At 33.4% G+C, this 21,752-nt stretch overlaps 1 protein-coding gene across 23 annotated transcripts in view; it reads left to right on the top strand.

Moving 5' to 3' along the window:
• MAP2 (microtubule associated protein 2) overlaps positions 1-21,752 on the top strand; it is a 350,338-nt gene that overhangs the window by 157,337 nt on the left and 171,249 nt on the right. For 21 of the 23 annotated variants that reach the window (XM_051983642.1, XM_051983645.1, XM_051983661.1 and 18 more), the window contains one exon: positions 15,759-15,826. The gene's annotated coding sequence lies outside the window, so the exon portion shown is untranslated. Of the gene's footprint in view, positions 1-15,166; positions 15,509-15,534; positions 15,643-15,758; positions 15,827-21,752 lie in introns of those variants that run through there. The other 2 variants (XM_051983638.1, XM_051983639.1) reach the window with 2 other exon arrangements.

The raw sequence follows: 21,752 nt of genomic DNA, 5'->3' as shown, positions 1-21,752 counted from the left end.
AAATGTAGAGAAGTAGATTAATAGAGAGTCTTAAATTGCAACACTTCTGTCATTCATCAAAATCTTGAAGTTCAGTTTACTATGTTATACACTTTTTACTAGTGCTTATTGGAATATGATTATCCATTTTTTCTCTTATCTACAAAAAAGCCCCTATCTGTCAAAGAAGAATAAGGAAATATATCTATCTGTGTATGTTTACTATATATATATATATATATTCGTGCATATATATATGCACATATTTATCTGTGCATGTATATGTGTGCATATGTTAATATATAGATATTTATGTACATAGATACAAGTTTGTATACCTATACATTTGAATGCAATTGCCAAATGATATGATATTAATATAACCTTCTATGTGAACTGTGTAAAATTAACTTTATTCTGGCAAAATTATTATCCCTTACCACCTATTTATATATTATAATGATGATAACAACATCTTTATAATATGATGATAACAATATCTTTAATACCCTTTCCTCCTTGTTGACTTTCTACCCTTCCTTCCAAGCCCAATTCAAATATCATTCAGTCAAGCAATCTTTTGATGATCCTTCTAGTCAAAAATGCCTATAGATGTACTTTGTTTCTACTTTTGTGTAGCTATCATATCTCCCTACTAAACTCTAAGTCCCATGGGGCAGGAACCACCTCTTACCTCCTTACCATTTTGTATAGAGAGCTCTTTACATATAATTGAATGATTACTTATTGAACTGAATGAAAAAAAATTGGTTCTTAATGTAAGGAAATAAGAGCTGAGTTTGGACATCTGGAGATCATTATGTTATACTTGTTAATTGATCAATTGGAAAATCAGCATGCAAGATACCTTGATTGTTTAAAAAAAATGACTGGAATAATGGACTTTGTTAGAGGAAGAGAATGGGATGAGATTTTGGGCTTCAAAGGTTCCTTATTAAATATGGAGTTTAAAGTTATACTTTGAGATTATATATTTTAGTGCGATTGAACTTTACAAATAATATCACATTTGGAAAAAATGCTCATATTGTTTGATTTGCATCACCAAAAACTTTAATAAGCATTCATCATTTAACAGATGCTATTTTTTCCTTTGATTAATGATTTCACTTATTTTCGAGTATCCTATATACTGTATTTTAGGACCAAAGAGCTAATGATACTAATAAAATAACAATATGAATTTCTTTGGAACTCTCCCTTCAAAAAGTATACAATCAACTCCTAATTACATATATTATTGGAAAGGGACATTGCAGATCAGCCAAAATGATGTATACTGAAGACAATATTTCTCTTTGTTTTGGTATACTTATATTTAATTACTACACTTACATTTAATTACCAGGCTATTTAGTGTAAGATAATTTATAATTCATTAAGTAAATAAACAAAAATTAATCCATACTATGAGAACTAACTCAAGAGGACTTAGAAAGTTGCATAGTTCCAAAATATTTTGTTGTTACTGAAGAGAAAATATAGCAAAAAATAGAGAGATAGCTTTTAGCCACTTTCAATATTTAATACATTGTATTAGATTTTGGGTGAGATAAATATTTTAGAGGAAAAAAGTCTTCTTCAAGATGCTTATAATCTAGCAGAAGAATTAATTATGCATAAATATAATTAAAATAAAATATATTATGTGATTAGTACATAAAAATATAAAATAAAACAAAGCAGATCTTTATCAACTAATGGGATCTGGAGCATGGTTATAGATCAGGGTGAGGGAGCAAGAAGAAGCATGTTTCTTGGGGAAATGGGCATTTAGATGATTACAAATGTCTCTGCTAGGACAGTGGCAATGAGAAAAAAAGAGCTATAAAACGAATTTGAATGACTCTGCAAGTGTGAAATGGACAAGACTTAGCAGTATCTGATCACACATAAAAAGTAAAGATAGAAAAGTCAAAGGAAGCCCCATTGTTATAAATATGAAGAGTAGGTTCCATGGGCATAAACTATCAAGTCTGTGCTGCTACTCATGGAAATAATAAAGAAAGAATTGGTTCGTGTGATAGCCAAATGATTGATGAAAAACATGGAGAATAGATGAGTACTATAGTATTGGAAAAGGTACATATTCCAATTTTCCAAAGACAAACTAAAAAAGGTGTAAAATCTAAAAGATATAGTTGGATAAATTTCAAAGCTAGACAATATTCTAGAATATTTAATCAAGAGGATGATTTGTAAACATGTAGTAAAGGAAGCTATTAATATTTGCAGTTTTGTCAAAAACAGAGCATACTAACTCTCCCTCTCTCTATCTCTTCTCTCCTCTCTTCTCTTCTTTTCTCTTCCTCCCTCTCCCTCCCTTTTAATCTCCCTCTCTCTTTCTCCTTCCTTCCTTTTCCCTCTCTCCCTCCCTTCCTCCCTCTCTCTCCCTTTCCCTTTTCCCTCTCTCCTCTTCCCCCTCCACTTCCCCCTCACTTTTTGTCTGTCTGTCTGTTTGTCTATCTGTCTCTGTATCTCTGTTTCTCTCTGCCTGTCTCTGTGTCTGTCTGTGTGTGTGTCTCTTTCTCTCTCTCCCCACCATGAGGTTACTGTACTGCACCATCATGATTATTATACACATTGCCTATTTTCAACAAAATATTTAAGAAATGTTCTTAAGATAAACATCATGAAATGATATTCAAAGAATTAAAAGCAATAAGGGAGATAAACATATTTAGATTCAGTATAAGGAAAAACTTCCTAAAAAATAGACTCGTACATGCTGGAGTAGTCTGAATTACAAGGTAATCATTTCCCTTTCTGTAAAAGTCTCTAAAAAAAAAAAAAAAAGCCTGGTATAATTTATTGTGGTTATTTTGTCAATAGAACTGCCAGCCCTTTTTCCTTGCCTGATATCTAATAAGTGTTTAATAAATACTTGTTGATTAATTGATTGCTGAGATGAGGGGTTTAACCAGATCTTTGAGGCCCATCCCACTTGTGATTCCATGAAGTCAAAAGGAGGTACGGATTGTATGGAAGAGGATGGCAAGGAAGAGATAAGGAAATCAGTTTGGACATGGAAGTCCCAGTTTGAGATTTGGATACAGATGCCTTTAGATAGTTAAGAGATTCAAGTCTCCAGGTTTAGCAGCAGAGTTAGAACTGAAGATAAAAATGTGGGAATTATCTGTTTAGAGATAGTTATTGAAATATAATGAAGGAATGAATGAGAATGCCAAGAAGAAGGGCATAAAGAGAAGGAAAAAATATATATGAGAACCAGAGACAGACCCTTGGAGAACACCTTTATTAAGGGATCTGGAAGAGGATAAAAATTTAGTGAAGGAAACAACATTTATTATATCTAAATTTTGGAAATTGCTACAGATGAGCTATGTCCCAATTATCTTCTCTTTCTTTAATTTTTATTTCTTTTTCTGATTTATATCTTCTCTAATTCTGGGAAGAGATAATTAAATATTATTATTTAAAATTATTTCCAGGGGTTTAAATCTCTAAGGTAGAGTAAAAGTAACTAAGAGATATTGTGTTTTATCAAAAAATTAGATATAGTTAAATTCAATAGAAAGTAAGCTTACTGAAGGGAGGGACTTTTTGTTTTTGTTTCTATAGATCACATATTTGGCATATCATTCTTTATGTATGTACATGCATGTGTAGATACATATGCACACATGTTTATGCACTTATACACATACATACACATATATATACATATGTACATATATATGCATGTGTGTATATATATGTATTTAATTTGGTCAGGACCTATGACTTTACCTATGGGGAGAGGTCCCAAGTGAAATTCCTGGCTAGTGATGTAGATCAGCAATGGATTTGTAATTTGTAAACTTGGAGAGTTGCCTGCAGCACAGATATTGAATAGCTTGTGTAGGCAGGACTTGGAGCCAGGTCTTCCTGACTCACTGAGGAGGTGGCACCTGAATTAATCTTTGAAAGAAGGTAAGAATTCCTAAAATCAAAAAAATAAGCAGGAAATAGACAATCAGGAGTAAATGACAGTGCATGGTTGATTTTCTTAACTCCAGTACCTAGACTATGTAAGAAGAGGGCCAACCTAGGAGATGTGGTATAGAGAGCACCAACCCCTGAGCCTTAGACACTAACTGTGTAACTCTGAGCAAGTCATTTAAGCCCCAACTGCCCTCACATACACAAATACACATACACAAAGGCTATTTAGGATTGCGAAAAATTGAGTAATTGAGAGAGTAAAGGTTTGAAAAGGATCACTATTTCCAGGAAATATAAAGTAGAGGTACATGTGGAAGAAGAGAATGTTATGATTAGAAATAAGAAAATTTATAGTTGAAAATCAGGAAGATTTTGTAGTGATGCTGAGATCTAGTAAATGGACATTTGCTCTGGATGGCTGAGGCACTGTCAGTGATGTGCTGGAGTTGATTCATAAAGGCTTGAGGGACCAGATTATTACATTTTCAGTGTGAAGATTTACACCTCAGAAATTGCAAATGTTGGAAAACAGGGTTTTGATTTATCCTTTTGTTTATTAGATTTAAGAAAGTGATAGAGAAAATTTTGACAGAGCAGATTAAAATTTAAAATACAGTTTGCATAATTTTGAGAGCTAATTATTACATTTTTTAGCATGTATCTGGGTAGAGTATGGCTATGCCATTTCCCATAGTTCATGGAAGTTAATACGATTGGTGAAAAATATGTTTTAAAGGCACATCTACATAAATATTTGACACCCTTTATGGGAGCAGGGGGTCTAAATAAAAAGGACGATTGACAACTAAATAAACTGATGAACAAGAAAGAATGATTTGAGGACTAGTAAATAGCAGAGATAAGGCTATTGCCAGGATAACATTAGTATGATAAAAGTAGAGTGGACCTTAGGGGGCATAGTTGCTGCATGGTAGAAGCAGAAAAGGCTAATTATAACAATAAGCACTTAGAACACTGAGATGTTCCATTTAATTGAACAAGCTTTTTATTAAGTACCTGCTATGTGCAGGGTATTGGAATAGGTGCTGAAAGGAAAACAGTGTTTAGTTGGGTTTGTGATTTAAAAGATAGGAATTTAATAAGCAAAACAGAGAAAGGAGGAGATATACATTAAACATGCATCAATTTATTTTATATTTTGCTTATATATCTTATTCCATTAATAAATAAATTTAGCTATTTGGATTTTAAGTCTTGGGATACTTTTAAGATTTGTATCTATATCTTTCTGATATGCACACCCTACTTTAAAATCCCATCCTTATAAGGAAGAGAAACAATAAAATAAATCCAAACATAGTAAAGCATAGCAACTGTGTTTGATGGTGTATATGCTCATTCTAGACCTTTATTAGATTCTGCTCTGTCAAAAGGAAGAAGACATATTTTTTCATCTCTGAGACTGTAATTGGTCATCCAGCTAATAAACTTCTGGCTCTTCTTGATGTTTTCATTTTCATTTTTGTTGTCATTCTATATTTTTTTCCACCAACTTTTTACCCAATATCAGTTCATATAAATCTGTCCATATTTCTCTGGATTCTTAACAATTACCATTTTTCATGGCAAAGGTATTTCACTAAATCTGTGCCAAAATGTGTTCTTATTCCACAGACATCTACTTTTTGTGATTGTATTAATGATCATTTATTGACTGTTTGAAAAATATAAAATGGACAGATGGATAGTTTAAAGAAAATTACCTATATAGTTGCTATAGTTTTTAAAGCTTTTTATTTGCCATTATTAATAGCCCAGTTCTACATTATGCTGCATTTTAGAGTGACTTATTTTGCCCCATTTCAACTATGCTTGTTACTTAAAAATTCAAAAAGTCAGCATTTAATTTGAATTTGTCAGTAAATGCAGGAAAGAACTCAGGCAGTTGTGTCTTCAGGGCCTTGGATGAATCATAGAGTATTGCTTCCTATTAAATAAGGCTTCACACTCACCCACTTATACTCTCACATACACTGGCTCAGTTGCCCACTCAGGAACATCCACCCACCCATATAGGATAGCCCTCTTTACAGAGCATATGTGCTAAAATGTCCAAAAGAAATGGATGTAGGTATTTGTAAAATACCCACATTCAATTATGTCAGAAGAAACAACTCATATTCTCTCTTCCAAATTCTGGAAATAAGGTTTATATTCAAGGAATCTGCTTCCTTACCACTCATTCTCATTTTTCAGCCCAAAAGTCTGTTCCTACCACTCTATAAAAATTGTATTTTCCAAGGTCACCAAAAACTTTTTTCATCAGCAAATCCAAGATTTTTTTATTTAGTATTCAGCCTTCTTATCTTTTTAGCATAACCCAGAGAAATGGTAATAGTAAATATTGCTCTTGGCTTCCCGAAGAAAGAAGTATAAATCTTTTCTCTAATACAGGTTTACTATGATAAAATCACTCAACCTTTTTGAACTTCAGTTTCCTTATCTCTGAATGGAACTAAAAATGGTTTTAAGGCTTATATCACAGAGGTATTAAAAGGGAGTAGAAGATAATATATGTAAGGTGCTTTATAAATCTTACAATGATATATAAATTTCAGCTTCTATTATTTTTCATTTTTTATCAGTTCTTTTTCTTTTTATATACAAAACATATGCATGGGTAATTTTTCAACATTGACACTTGCAAAAACTTCTGTTTCAGCTTTTCCCTTCTTTCCCTCCATTCCCCTAGAAGGCAGGTAGTCCCATACATGTTAAATATGTTAAAGTATGTGTTAAATTCTATATATATATATATATTACTTAATTCCAGTACCTAGCCTATGTAAGAAGAGGGCCAGCCTAGGGGATGTGGTATAGAGAGCACCAACCTCTGAGCCTTAGACACTAACTATATAATAATGTAGTCCAGCATAAAAGAAAGAAAATTGTCCTTAGAGTCAGAGAACCTGGCTTTAAATAACATATCTCTACTTGTATGACCTACCTAGTCCTCAGTTTCCACATCTATCCATAGAAAAGATTGAACTGGTTCTTTCCAGTTTAAGATAAATGATCATATGATTCTGTGAGGAAGAATAGAGCTTATTTATGATTTTAAAAGAAATTATGTTACTGTCATTCTTAAAAAATGTAACAATCCAGTTCAAATAGCTGTATAAAGATGGTGTCTGTAAAGTGATGATGGCTTCTTATGAAGTACTCATTTTCTTCATTTAAAATTCAGATCATAAAATGGTAGGATTAAAGGCATGTTTATGTTTACCTCGCATGTTTATAAAATAATCTCATCTATAGAGAAAGCTATAATGAGAGAGAGGTACTGAAAAATAAGGACCATGGTAAGGTTTTGTAACCTTGGTAACTGAGACTGTAGTATGCCAGTCAATGATGTTGGGAAAGAAGATTAGTTTGGGATAAATGGCAAAAAAAAAATGTGATTTTGTAAATTATATGTTTTAGATAATAGTAGGACCCCTTCAGAAAAGATGATGAAAACCATTTTATTGCTCCATTAATCCCTTTCCTACTCCCTACTCTCTTTCCCCTTCTAACAGTTAAATTATCTAAGAAAGAGTTGGCAGATGTAGACATAGTTTGGACATATAAATCTTTGCATCATTGGCAAACAGCTAATAGTAGATGAACTCTTCAAAGGATGGAGGTTTATTAAAGGACCAGAGACAGATGCTGAAAGAGTACCATAATATTTTCATGTTGTTGAAGTGAAAAGATAAGTTTTGAGAAAAGCACAGTGTCCCAGGTAGCACAAAGATTAAAGAGATATGACTCCACAACACTGGCGTTGCATTCAGTAATAAAGAGGTCATAGGTTATCTTGAAATTTTCTATTTTGTTGGAGTAATGTAAACACTGTAGCTAGAAAGGGAAACCCAAATACCATTTTTCTTCAAGCTAGAGGATATCTATTTTATATTTCAGAAAATAGTGTGAAGAGCCATTGATAGTGAAACAAAACCAATGAAGGCAAAGGGATATGTAGATTCAGGATCCCTTAGATTCTGAGATGGGATAGAATTCAACCTTTATACCTGAATGTAATAGATGTTTAATAAATGTTTGCTGAATTGAACTAAGATGTAAGTGAAAAGGATTGGCAGAAGAGAAGAGCCAGCTTGTCCTCAGAAATCAAAAAAGAAAATACTACATTATTTGCAGTCTGTTTACTGTTGTTGCCAGTCTATTTTGCTCTAATCATCTTATTTTCGTGATCAATATTTTAAAGTACATGAGCTTAAATTAAATATTTTTGTGTGAAACTCAAAAAGGGAATGTGAAGACCTATATATTTTTTGCTCAAGTATTGTTAAATACATACATATTCAAGCTCAATATGTCAAGAATTTGTGATTTCATTGGTACTGTTTTTATGTAGATGAGTTTTAAAGAGTTGCCTCGGGTTGAGTAAAGTTAGCTGACTTGACCACAGTCCCAAAGCTTGTAACTATCAGAGGCCATGATTTGAACCCAGTTTTTTTTTTCCTATCTTACTACTCTAACAGGCTCTCTCTGAATCACCATGTCTTCAAGACTAGTTGAAAGATTAAATTCAAAAAGAGCTGATCTAATGTTGTGCTACAAGACTATACTAAATATTTTTGTCGATGTCTGAAATGAAATTATAAATGGCATGTTTCTAAAAATCTCAGCTGATATGAACCTTAAAAAACTAGGTAATATGTTAGATGACAGAATTAGACTTCAGAAAGATTTTGACAGCACGAAATGATGGGCTCAATCTAATAGGACGAACTATAATAAGAATAAATATAAAAGACTACATTCAGATTTGAAAATTCAACTGTATAAGCCCAGATTTGGGGTGAGGCAGATAAAAATCTTGGGGGAAAGATTTATTAGAGCATTTAGCACATGGTAAATGCATTATAAATCAACAATGTGAAATGGCACCCAAAAAGTTAATTTAATCTCTGATTGCATATGACTTAAATGTTATGTTCAGTTCTGAACAATATATTTTAGACTGGATATTGATGAGTTTAGGTCCAACTACAAGAAAGTGACCAAGATGATGGAATCTTGAAACTAGAAATGTGCTGGAGTCAGTTCATTCAGGTGTAGATTGTTAAAAGTTCAGTGTCAGTCATTTTGTATTATGTATTTTCAATGTTTCAGACACTGTATTAAGTTCTGGGGATACAAATTAAAGATATTTGCTACCATCAGGGAGATTACCTACTAATGGAAAGACAGCATATAAAAAGAATCTGAAAGGGTGAATGGGGGAGGGAGGAATATGTATAAGAGCATGGAAGAAAAAAAAATCCTTTTAGACATGAGTCAGCAATTTGGTGGTGGGGAGAGATGAAGATGTCTTTGACTTGGGCCATTTCTTTAAATTAAAGAACTTGGAAGAAATCCACCAATTAGAAGATGAAGTCTCAAGGATACAGAATACTCTCAAATGTGAAGTAGTCTAGATGTGGAATAAGCTTCCAGGTTGAAGAGGTTTCTAGGTCATGACAGAAAATGTCCCATGGAAATGAGCAGGCAATTCAGTATGGAGAATGATGACAATATCTTTCTTTTGGACTTCTTTAGAACCTCTTCTTGGAAGTAATGAAAGGAATTAGTGAATAAGAAAATAAAAATACAGGAGTGAGTAATATTTTCCATGTGTATTGTGGGGAGAGAGGAAGAGCATTCACATAATTACCTTCAGTTGTTTAAAGATTGTGAAATAGATGTTTTCCTTAACAGAAATCAACTGTGAAGTAGGGATTGAATTGATTGAATTGTATAGGTTGATCTTGCCCCAATATATCAGAACTTCCTAAAAGAGTTATCTCTGAGCAGTCAAATGAAGTCAGTAAATATTTATTAATTTTCTGCTCTATTCCAGGCATTAAAAATACAAAGATATACAAGAATAGACTCTACCCTATAAGAAACTTACAATCTGTTGGAAATATAACATACCATGAGAGGCTGTATGAGAAGAGCTGTGAAGCTGTAGTTCAGAGGACTTGAGTTCAAAGCCCAACTTTACTTCCTATTTTCTTGTGACATTGAACAAAATAATTTATCTTTTCTCTGATTCAGTTTCCTCACTGGTAAAAGGATGTTATTTGATAAATTTATATCCTCTAATTCCTAGTCTTAGTGGTATTTCTATTACATATTGCTTCGCAGGGTAGTAGGGCAATGGAAGGTCATGGATAGAAGGTTCAGTGCTTAAGGACCTTACATATCTGACTTAAGGGACTTACATATCTATAGTCAGATAGATGGTAATGTGCCTTCCTTCACTATATACCAGGCAATTTTCTACACCCCAATCTCCATGCTTTTCACAAGATCCTATCAAGCACATTTTTTGAGGATTAGGAAACTGTCTTGTCCTTTCTGTATCTCTGCCTTGTATCTTTCAACTCTTTAGGGAGAGAGATTGTATCTTACCATATACTGCTAACAGTGCTTATTTCCATTGGTGAGTGTTTTTTGTTAGATTAATGGAATGACCTTTCTAAGCCAGTAGAATGTCTCACAAAGACAGCTGGCATCTGAAGAAGAAAGAACTGCCCTCCTAGAATTACGACTCTAGTTTCTCCTTCCATCATCCTCAGAAGAATTAGTACGTCCAGATCTAGTTAACAATGTATGAAAAGAATGAGATCAAATGAGATTATTTAGCCATATTCCTGATTATTGAGTCAGGAGTTCCCACTGAATTTCTTTGGAGGAAGAAAGGCATTTTTAAATTCTGTGCTCATCTTCAGCCTTCAGTCTTCATTTTAAGTTATTACATTAATTTAGAGCTAGAAGGAAGGATCCTCAGAAATCATTTGATAAAACTCTCTCATATAAATAACTCTGTTAAACCACATGGTCAGTAGATCTTTGATGAGGACCCATGTGTCCTGATTCCTTGGTCCAGTGTTCTGGAAAACACTTGGACCAAGTATTACATTAATTGTATCATATTTTTGAGTGCAGATTCTAACTAAAGACATAGTTTTACCTAAAAATCTGGTTTGAAAATAATTCTTAGTGACAAAAATAAACCAAGAAAAACTGAGAGGTCTATAGCCATAAAGATCATGTCTTGCTAGACTTTTGTGTGTGTGTGTGTGTGTGTGTGTGTGTGTGTGTGTGTGTGTGTAGGATTAGTGACTATTGTACATGTTTAATGGAGTTCTTTCAGTGCCTAGATCTAAAATTTCTTATGAAACATAACAATGATTCCAGCCTAAAGAATATAACTGAATTGAGCCTGTATTTGAAAAACAAGGACAATACTGAGATTTTAGAAAGAATTTTTAAAAGCAATATTGATCAACTTGTGGATGAATTAATCTCAAAAGTATCTTATTTGTAAAGAATCTTAGGGAAGACACTCAAATGTGTAAAACCAAAAGGTTAACTCTTACTTATGGTTGAGTTTCAAAAAGCTTTTACAAATATTGTAAGATCAAGTGGTTATGTGAGTGAAATAACAAATCAATGAGATAAATAAATGATTTCTTTTCTGACTAAATCTAATATCAATTCCCTGGCCCTATTTATCTCAGTCACTGGAGGCAGGTTCACATTGTGAATACCAGAGGAATCTTTAAGCATGCAGCTATAAATTTAATTCTAGAATTTCATGTTAGCAAAAAAGATTATATCAGGAATAGTTGGAGGGCCTAGAATATGATGATTTAGTTCAGACTCAACAAGAACAGTTCACAAAAGGTCAGTCATACTTGACTATCAGAATAGAAATAAGAGAAGTGTTGGGAATCAAATTTGATCTAATTAACCTGTCTTTCACTGTCCTTAAATGGAATCCTGAACTAATTATAAGTTAGTCTATAGATAAATATGCTGCTGCCTTTTATTAAGAGCAATTTTTCTTTTTTTCCCAATAGTATTTTATTTTTCCAAATACATGCAAAGATCATTTTCAACATTCATTTTTGTGAGATTTTGTGTTTCAAAATTTTTCCCTCTCATTTACCTTTCCCCTCCCCAAGATAGCAAGCACTCTGATATAAGTTATATATGTGCAATTTAAATACATTTCCCTATAAAAGAGCAGTTTTCAAAACAAAGAATATTCTTAAAATTGACTTAGCATTCAAATGGGACAAGAAAAGAAGAGTGAGGGGATAGCAGCAGTTTAGTATGATGGATAGAACACTGGACCAAGGAATCAGGACACATGGGTTCTCATCAAAGATCGACTGACCATGTGGTTTAACAGAGTTATTTATATGAGAGAGTTTTATCAAATGATTTCTGAGGATCCTTCCTTCTAGCTCTAAAGTTCTGTAACTTGCTGGTCATCAAAGGGTGCAACTACCAGAATGATTTAATGTACTGGGTCATTAATTTGAAAGGAGATAGATGAAGGTAAAATTTGTTAATGAGGAAAGGTGAGGAGTGAAGGTTGTTTAGAGGAGACAGCTAACTCCAATATACAGTAGGGATAGAAGAGCAGAGAAGCACAGAAATCATTTGATAAAACTCTCTCATATAAATAACTCTGTTAAACCACATGGTCAGTAGATCTTTGATGAGGACCCATGTGTCCTGATTCCTTGGTCCAGTGTTCTGGAAAACACTTGGACCAAGTATTACATTAATTGTATCATATTTTTGAGTGCAGATTCTAACTAAAGACATAGTTTTACCTAAAAATCTGGTTTGAAAATAATTCTTAGTGACAAAAATAAACCAAGAAAAACTGAGAGGTCTATAGCCATAAAGATCATGTCTTGCTAGACTTTTGTGTGTGTGTGTGTGTGTGTGTGTGTGTGTGTGTGTGTAGGATTAGTGACTATTGTACATGTTTAATGGAGTTCTTTCAGTGCCTAGATCTAAAATTTCTTATGAAACATAACAATGATTCCAGCCTAAAGAATATAACTGAATTGAGCCTGTATTTGAAAAACAAGGACAATACTGAGATTTTAGAAAGAATTTTTAAAAGCAATATTGATCAACTTGTGGATGAATTAATCTCAAAAGTATCTTATTTGTAAAGAATCTTAGGGAAGACACTCAAATGTGTAAAACCAAAAGGTTAACTCTTACTTATGGTTGAGTTTCAAAAAGCTTTTACAAATATTGTAAGATCAAGTGGTTATGTGAGTGAAATAACAAATCAATGAGATAAATAAATGATTTCTTTTCTGACTAAATCTAATATCAATTCCCTGGCCCTATTTATCTCAGTCACTGGAGGCAGGTTCACATTGTGAATACCAGAGGAATCTTTAAGCATGCAGCTATAAATTTAATTCTAGAATTTCATGTTAGCAAAAAAGATTATATCAGGATTATATCAGAATGATTTAGTTCAGACTCAACAAGAACAGTTCACAAAAGGTCAGTCATACTTGACTATCAGAATAGAAATAAGAGAAGTGTTGGGAATCAAATTTGATCTAATTAACCTGTCTTTCACTGTCCTTAAATGGAATCCTGAACTAATTATAAGTTAGTCTATAGATAAATATGCTGCTGCCTTTTATTAAGAGCAATTTTTCTTTTTTTCCCAATAGTATTTTATTTTTCCAAATACATGCAAAGATCATTTTCAACATTCATTTTTGTGAGATTTTGTGTTTCAAAATTTTTCCCTCTCATTTACCTTTCCCCTCCCCAAGATAGCAAGCACTCTGATATAAGTTATATATGTGCAATTTAAATACATTTCCCTATAAAAGAGCAGTTTTCAAAACAAAGAATATTCTTAAAATTGACTTAGCATTCAAATGGGACAAGAAAAGAAGAGTGAGGGGATAGCAGCAGTTTAGTATGATGGATAGAACACTGGACCAAGGAATCAGGACACATGGGTTCTCATCAAAGATCGACTGACCATGTGGTTTAACAGAGTTATTTATATGAGAGAGTTTTATCAAATGATTTCTGAGGATCCTTCCTTCTAGCTCTAAAGTTCTGTAACTTGCTGGTCATCAAAGGGTGCAACTACCAGAATGATTTAATGTACTGGGTCATTAATTTGAAAGGAGATAGATGAAGGTAAAATTTGTTAATGAGGAAAGGTGAGGAGTGAAGGTTGTTTAGAGGAGACAGCTAACTCCAATATACAGTAGGGATAGAAGAGCAGAGAAGCACAAAAATGATTTACCTATTTCAAGAAAAAGAAAATCGGTGCATGAAAATTACATCCTCTTTATATGTCTCCAAATTTCCTCTTTTGTACTCAATCCACTTTGCCAATCTGACTGTTCCAAGTTCCCTCTATCCTCACCCCCACCCCTTATTTTTCTATCTACTTTTCCATTGCTGGTAACCATAGTGATACTTACCACAAATAGCTCTCTCGGCAATCTCCCCCTCCTTTTTTTCCTTTTTTTTTCCTTTTTACAACCCAATTCCTTTGATATACATTGGTTTGATATTGTTAAATGATGCACTATTATATTTATGGTTTAGAGACTTATTTTATTTACCAAATTTCTTGTCCATTTCCTTTCAAAGGAAACATGGGGAATTTCCCTCTCATTTAACCTCCCTGAAGGGCAATTTAAAATGGGGATGTGCAACTGTTAATTTCAGTTTCTAGAATGGTGGGGGAACTGATTATGCCACAGATTCTTCTCCCTATTTGGAAATGGAGAAGCCCTGAGTACCAAAGGCAATCATCTTTTTGCTTTAATGTACAAACTGAATAAATGTGGAAATATATAAATGTGATTAACACTAAATCATAATTCAACTTTAGTCCTTAATCCTCTGCTATTTGCTGTTTTCTCTCTAAAGGGAAATATTTTCCTTATAAATAGTAGTCATAAAGAGCTAAAATTTTCAATAAGAAACAGGAAGGAATCTCTCTCAAAATAGTGATTTACAGTCAACTGATTAGCTTTAGGGTATAGCTAAAAAATTTCCATAATTAATTTTGATGTTTATTTTAAAATGCAGTAACCAAAATGCCAAGCAGGGGAAAAAACAAAGCCATCCCTATTGTCCTTAATGTGGATAAAGTCTAAAGTCCCCAGAAACTTCCTTTTAATCAGACACAATATTTGAAATCTAAGTAAATATTAAGGTTCTTGTGCTGTGTATGTAAGCCAGGGTGTATGTGTGTGTGTGTGTGTGTGTGTGTGTGTGTGTGTGTGTGTGTGTGTATGGCACAGGCACAAAGGCGACCAGATGATGACATTCATAGGATTATAGAACTGACTCCTGGGGACACACTTGGTTGAATGCAATTAAAATGCCTGTCAGGCATTTGATACCAGAAGCCCCTAGACAAACTGCTAAATCTGCCAGCAACGCAGCATCCTATTGTGAGTGAATGATGGCGGAGCTGGGTGGCTTGTCATCATTCTCGAAAATTCTGTGGCTACTGAGCTCTCTCTCCCTCTCCCACTCGCCTTATTTTCCTTTTCGCCACTGCAGGGACTTTTTCTAATTTGCAGTTTTCATTTTCCCGACACACATAGACACAAGCTGGCGGCTTGCAGACTGCGTCTGTCTAGAGGTAGACGGCAAACCAAGGGATAATAACACTGGAGAAGAATGATTTTGCAGCAGTACTTGAAGAATAGGATTTGGGGGTCTTGCTGCATATGCGCCGGTAATGATTTTCTTTCAAAGGATCTACTTTGTCTGATTTAAAGATATTCTGAGGAAAATTCTGTAACAGGAAAGATTGAGCCTTTTGGAAATTAACTGCTGCATTACAGCAACACTGATGAACTCAAGGAATAGGTTTGTTTTATGACTGGGAAGAATGCATTTGCTTATTTGTAAGCTGATAAATTTACAATTTCAAAAATTATCATTCTGCATATGTATTTTTCTCTTTTTTCATTTTATTTTTATAGATTCTACAGCCTGTTGTCATTAACACGGGATACATTGATTGGAAACTACTCATTCAGAAAATTAAAAGGTACCACATGTTATTTTTTGATGTGTTTAAGGATGGGGGAAACAAGGATCCATTCTCTGAGCCATCTGCATGTTTTCATTTGAATCATTCTCTGTTTCCTTAGCTTTTCATTTGGAGGCTAAATTTGATGTTATTTTACATTATCTGATCTCATATCATCTCTGCATGTTATCTAAGGCTGTTTGAGTATTGAATGAATGTAAAATCAACTGAGTCGTTTGTCTATCTGTCACATTTTTGACCTGCTGATTAGTGTTGAAAGATTGAAAAGGCAGTGAAAAAACTGTCCATTCTTTGTCTTCTTGGTGAAAATCATAAATATTAGTAAGAGAGGTGTGTGTGTGTGTGTGTGTGTGTGTGTGTGTGTGTGTGTGTGTGAAAGAGAAAAAGAGAGAGAGAGAGAGAGAGAGAGAGAGAGAGAGAGAGAGAGAGAGAGAGAGAGAGAGAATCTAATACTATATGAATTTTAATGGGTTAAATTCACTGGCTTGCTTTTCCCAAGTAAAATGAATGATTGAGAGTGAATCTGAAAGCACAGGGATGACTCAGTATGGGGTTTGCAAATAAAACCTATTTAACCCCTTTACTGCCCCTTTAATTGTTTTTGTAAAGCATCTTTCTTCCAACGATCTGGCACTATGGATCTGGAAGAAATGTGATTCATTCTTATTTCATATGTTCTTTACATCTTGTGAGCCCAGTCTTGCAGAATTGTCATAAAAAGCAGATGACTTTTTGTCCCTTTTTACCTAAAGTCCAGCATAAATGATATTTACTTTCTAATTTCTGCTTGGCTTCTAGATGTGTAAGATGTCTTAGAGAAAGCAAGAGTATAAGAATTGTTTTTCTTTTAACTCTTTAAGGGTATTTTTTTTTGCATTTTCTCAAGCACTTCTAATATCTGTGATCTATCCACTCATAAGAATGAATGACATACTGGCTTGCTGAAAATCAGATCAATAATGTGTTTTTCCTGATTTTTGTCCGTGAGATTTTTCTATGGAAAAAATTTTGATGGATTATTGTCAAGAAACATTTTAATTAAGGATTGTGATTTATTGTTTTGACTTGAAAATCCCATATGTATGTATGTATACATGTGTGTAAATAATATTTCAGGCACCTGAATATAGGAACTATGCTGCAGTTGCTTAATTTTCTCAGTGCTATCTAGCCATTAACCCATTCATTAATTTCATTTGGCAAGCATTTGTTGAGTGCCTACTATGTGCCTATCCTTGTCCCAGACACATGTGACACAGAAAATAAAAAGAAGATTTAGTTTTTCTTTTGAAGAGTTTAACCCCTTTGAACAAAGCTCTCTTATCTCTGGGGAATAAATAGAGAATCATAGTGAGGTTTTTGAAGCAAGAAAATATTAATTAAAATATTGAGCAAAATCTGGCAAACTAGTCCTGCCTGGTAACTTATGAACCACCTGATCACTTTTCTCAAAAATCAAATCCAATTTTACCATGTCTCTGATTAGAAAAAATAAGGGCTTATTTTTCCTACTTAATATTTGAAAAAACAACCAACAAAGCTATAGACCTGCCCTATAATTCACATTTTCATTTGGAGAGGAAAAGTTCTGGGTTTTTATAATGTACATCCTTTTGGTCATTTTTCCCATCTAATTAAAATCTGGAAATGGTACAAATGACTAAAAGGAAACTAGGCTTTTGCAATTCCAGCCCCCATATTCTGTTTAAATCAAATCATTACAGTAAAAAGCATTAGACTATGGAGTGTTTGAGTGAAATGCAAAGACTGCTAAATTGACTGTTTGATGGATAATCTAGCCAATGTGCCATTGATAAGAAATCTTAATGCTGAGTAGTATTGTTTTTGGTGGGTATATACAAAAACAGTGGAAGTACTCAACACCATCCCTCAGTGACCTCTACCTCAACTTACTTTATTGATTTTCTATGATAATTGGTGAGAATGAATGCCAGCCTTATCCTCATGGTAATGATGAAATTTTGTGCCAATATTTTTATAAACCACTAATGAATTGTGATTTCTCAAAACTAATGATTGCTGAATAATCAAGTATTGGTTGTTTATAGTGCTGGAACCTATAAGAATATCCGTTTTTCTAATCAATTTCTAAATTCTAATCAATATATTATTGGCAATAGTTTAAATTGATTAATTCACCCACAATTCATCTTAAGCATTATGCCTGCTTTTGCAACTCTCCAAGGATTTTGGTTGGTCAGTAAGATTTCAATTTTGCTTTTATTGTTTATTTTTTTTTAATATATGTCTCCAACTATTTTGCTATTAATGTTTTTTGGGGAAGGTGATAATTAATGCTTTCAAAAGAAACAAAAATCTCACTTCTTTTATCAGTTAAGATTTGTGAGGATTTTCTTTTTCTTTTCATTTCAATCAGCCAAAGGACAGAAGCCAAGCTGCAGCATGAATCTTGCCATCTGAAAGCTCCCCAAATAGTACTTTAGGCTTTGACACTGTTTACTGGTCTTCACATCTCCAGCCAAGGTTTTGCTGCAGCACAGGAAAGGAAAAGTCCTCCTCCCTTCACTCCCCCAACATTAACAAATACAAATGATGTCATACTTATCGGCCTATGATCATCAATCAGCAGAGCTATTATAACAAGATGAATAATGGTCATTCAAAAATCCTTGAACTTTATACCAGTAAATATCAGCTTTAAATTCTTTAGTAAGAATTCCAATTAACATAATATCCAGTATTCCTCAGCACATAGATGTGAAAGAATAGACATTCCAGCTTTTTAAAATAATAGCTTTATTTTTTACAGAATTTCTTTATGATACTGCAATGTGGTTAAAAGTGATTTCTAAGTACTTGTGGTATGTGCATATATACATTCAGGGTATGCATTATATACTTTTACAACTTTAAAATAGTATTTGTATTTCATCCTATTTGGTCCTATTACTTGGAGAACAGCATTATTACTCAAACAGCAGGAATGTAAATGATGAATTAGCATTTTAAAATAAGTACAGTAATGAAAATAGTTTCTCCAGCCTACTACTGAATTAGTGATTACAGGTCTACTTGTGATTTATTGTGAAATTGACTGGAGCATTTAAGTACTAAATTCTATATAAAATACAAATATATGTTATAAAGGTTTTTTTTTTAATTGAGGTGATATAGGAAGGAACAAAATAAAATTGAGATTGTAATTTAATAATTATCCCCTTTCACTTTGATCTGTGCTCCTGTCTTCATAGTCCTAAAGAAACACCATTGGGACAGACTCTTGGGAACTATCCCTATCCTTGCTTCCCTTGAGAATTACATGTATTGGAACACACACACACACATTTGTAAAGGTATTGTGCATTTGTATGGGTTAATGATCCTGTTATGAATTCCCTAAGTCCCTCTTCCTTCATTTCCTTTCCCCAACCAAGTATACTTACATTTTCCAACTGGTAACTTAGAAGGGAGCCACTAACTGGTACCCACACCTGTTACTCAGACCCTTTGCAAAGACAAACATTTAGAGCTCAAAGTCAGAGGCCATACATTCCAATTTGCACCTAGTAATTGAGGTCCTGTGCCTAAGGTCACAATCAGTGCAAAAGGTGGGATTTAAACCCCATATTCAGACTCCAAAGCCAATGCTTTTGAGATCCATCACAGTACCATGCCTGATTTATTGTTTCTTAGACATACATGAAGTCTTGACCCTTTGTTTCTCACTCCTCTGGTTCCAGCTTTCTCCCTGGATTCCGGATCTCTTGTCTATTCAATTGCAGTCTAACTGATCTATGTGTAGCCTAGCTGATTTATGTACCTACATCTTTAAATTCCCTTTAGTCTAGTGAAATTCCTGATTGAAGATCCCTATCCTATTGGTGTAAAACTCCTGATTTGGTATTTTCCTTCCCCTGTGTAAAGGAAAAGCAAATCATTGAATATATTCTTTGACATAAGTAGCAGTCTATCCTCTGGAAAAAGGAAAAAAGTCCATTTCAAAATTATCTGCTTCTTCTTTTTATAGGTATATTTAATACATTTCCAATTTCTACTCCTTTGTCCAACCACTATCTTGACAATTCTGTTCAATACAGAGTCTTGAATCCCAACATCTTTAAACTAATTAAAATCATTTACTTTTCTTACCTCAAGTATTTGTTCCATCTACCATCTTGAATGAGGATTAGTCAAAGAAAATTTTTCACTGCATTATGTCTTCTTTGGTAAATTGATTCATTTTGTAGCAGCAACCCAAGTATGTCTTAGTGATTCCTATTTGCAAAGAGTTAAATGATCACTTAAAAGATGTCCACAGTTATTCATTTCACTGTTCAAGCTTTTCAAGCTTCTACCAAACAGGAAATTATGCTTCTGGTTCCAAGCTTACATTGTGGTCCTTTATAATATATTGACTAGTAGTTATAAGTCTCTTATTTTGATTCATAACAGGTACAGTGCTTAGGCCTATATTGTTACTATTAGAAATCTGAGAATCCCCAAGAGAAATACCATGTCCAGTATAAAAAAGTTATTTGCCATAATTAAACAAGTTAATTCATTAATCGGATATAAAGACACCAACTAATAATTGAGAAAGGTAAGGAAATAGCTTCTAATTACAATACAGTAGCTTTGTCTCCACTTAAATTGTGATAACAACTTTGGCTATATGGGATCTATCTTATCTAAGGGTTTTTCGTAGATAAAGCCTCAACATTTAGCTAATATTTCATATTCTTCTGCTATAAAGAAGCAGAATTTTCCACTTACTTCCTTATTAGTTCTTATAGCTGGTCTTTTCTTGGCCTTCTTGAAAGTATTCTAATGCAAAAGTGTGAATTACCCTGTATTTCCAAGGGGACTCTGGACCTATGATTCATCTATTTAGGGAAATTTCTACATGGATACTCCTCACGTTTATCCAGATAGTCCATTAATCTGTAACTTAAAGAATTAGAGAATGATCCAAAAAAGTAAAAAGTACATATAGGAGAGAAAACCTACATCCAGGACTCTTCCTGACTGCCTACAACTGATCCTCTTTTGCAGGGGTTCTTGACCTTTTGTTTGTCGTGAACTCCTGTGGCATTTTGGTGAAGCTTACAGATCCCTTTTTAAATATAGAAGATAAAAATAGAGTTATTGAGAGGGAAAATTACATTGAAATACAGTTGTCAAATATTAAAACAATTTTTTCTGTCCATCCAGTTTTATGATTAAATACCTTTTGGGTGAATTTGCTTAGTTGAATCATTCACCAAGCTTCTGTTCTATCTTATTTATTTTACCAATAGTTTATTCTATTAGTTTATACTTCTCATAATCCTCCAGAATAAGAATCTATAAATGGAATGATATTCTAAATGGGTATTGTCTTAGGCCGCCTTATCTTTCCACTTGGAGAGAGGGCCAACTAATTGCTTTTGGGGAGATATTATTATGCTATAAAATTTATGTTCATTAAACTTCTTTAAAAAATCTTTCTAATACCCAATGTCTTTATATGGTCTGTAGATAGAGATAGATCTAAATACATGTATGTGTGCATACACATATATACATAAATGCAAATGTCAAACAGATTATATTTGATTTTTAGAAAAACTAAAGAGCCACTTTATGAAATTCCATGGAAAATCAATTTGGTAGTTGGACAGAGGATGAAAGTTTCAATTTAAAATGAAAGTTTAAGGAAGGGATATGCATTTGGAGTAAGATAATATGAAAGCCTGAATTAGGGTAGTACTTGCATGAGTATGTTGAGAAGTATTGTGGAGATAGAAATGGCATTGGTACCTGATAGTAATTGAGGAGTGAGAGATTAGGGAATCAAAGATGATACCACCAAGTTTGAGAAAATGATATGATACCCTAAACAGAAATAGGAAACCTCAGAAGTCTGGGCATTAATCTTGGGTGAGGATGGCGGGATGTATTG

Source organism: Antechinus flavipes, chromosome 3 (genome assembly GCF_016432865.1).
Source record: "Antechinus flavipes isolate AdamAnt ecotype Samford, QLD, Australia chromosome 3, AdamAnt_v2, whole genome shotgun sequence".
In the NCBI taxonomy this organism is placed as follows: Eukaryota; Metazoa; Chordata; class Mammalia; order Dasyuromorphia; family Dasyuridae; genus Antechinus; species Antechinus flavipes.
The sequence above is the reverse complement of the archived record's forward strand: the minus strand, read 5'-3'. Positions and strand labels throughout refer to the sequence as shown.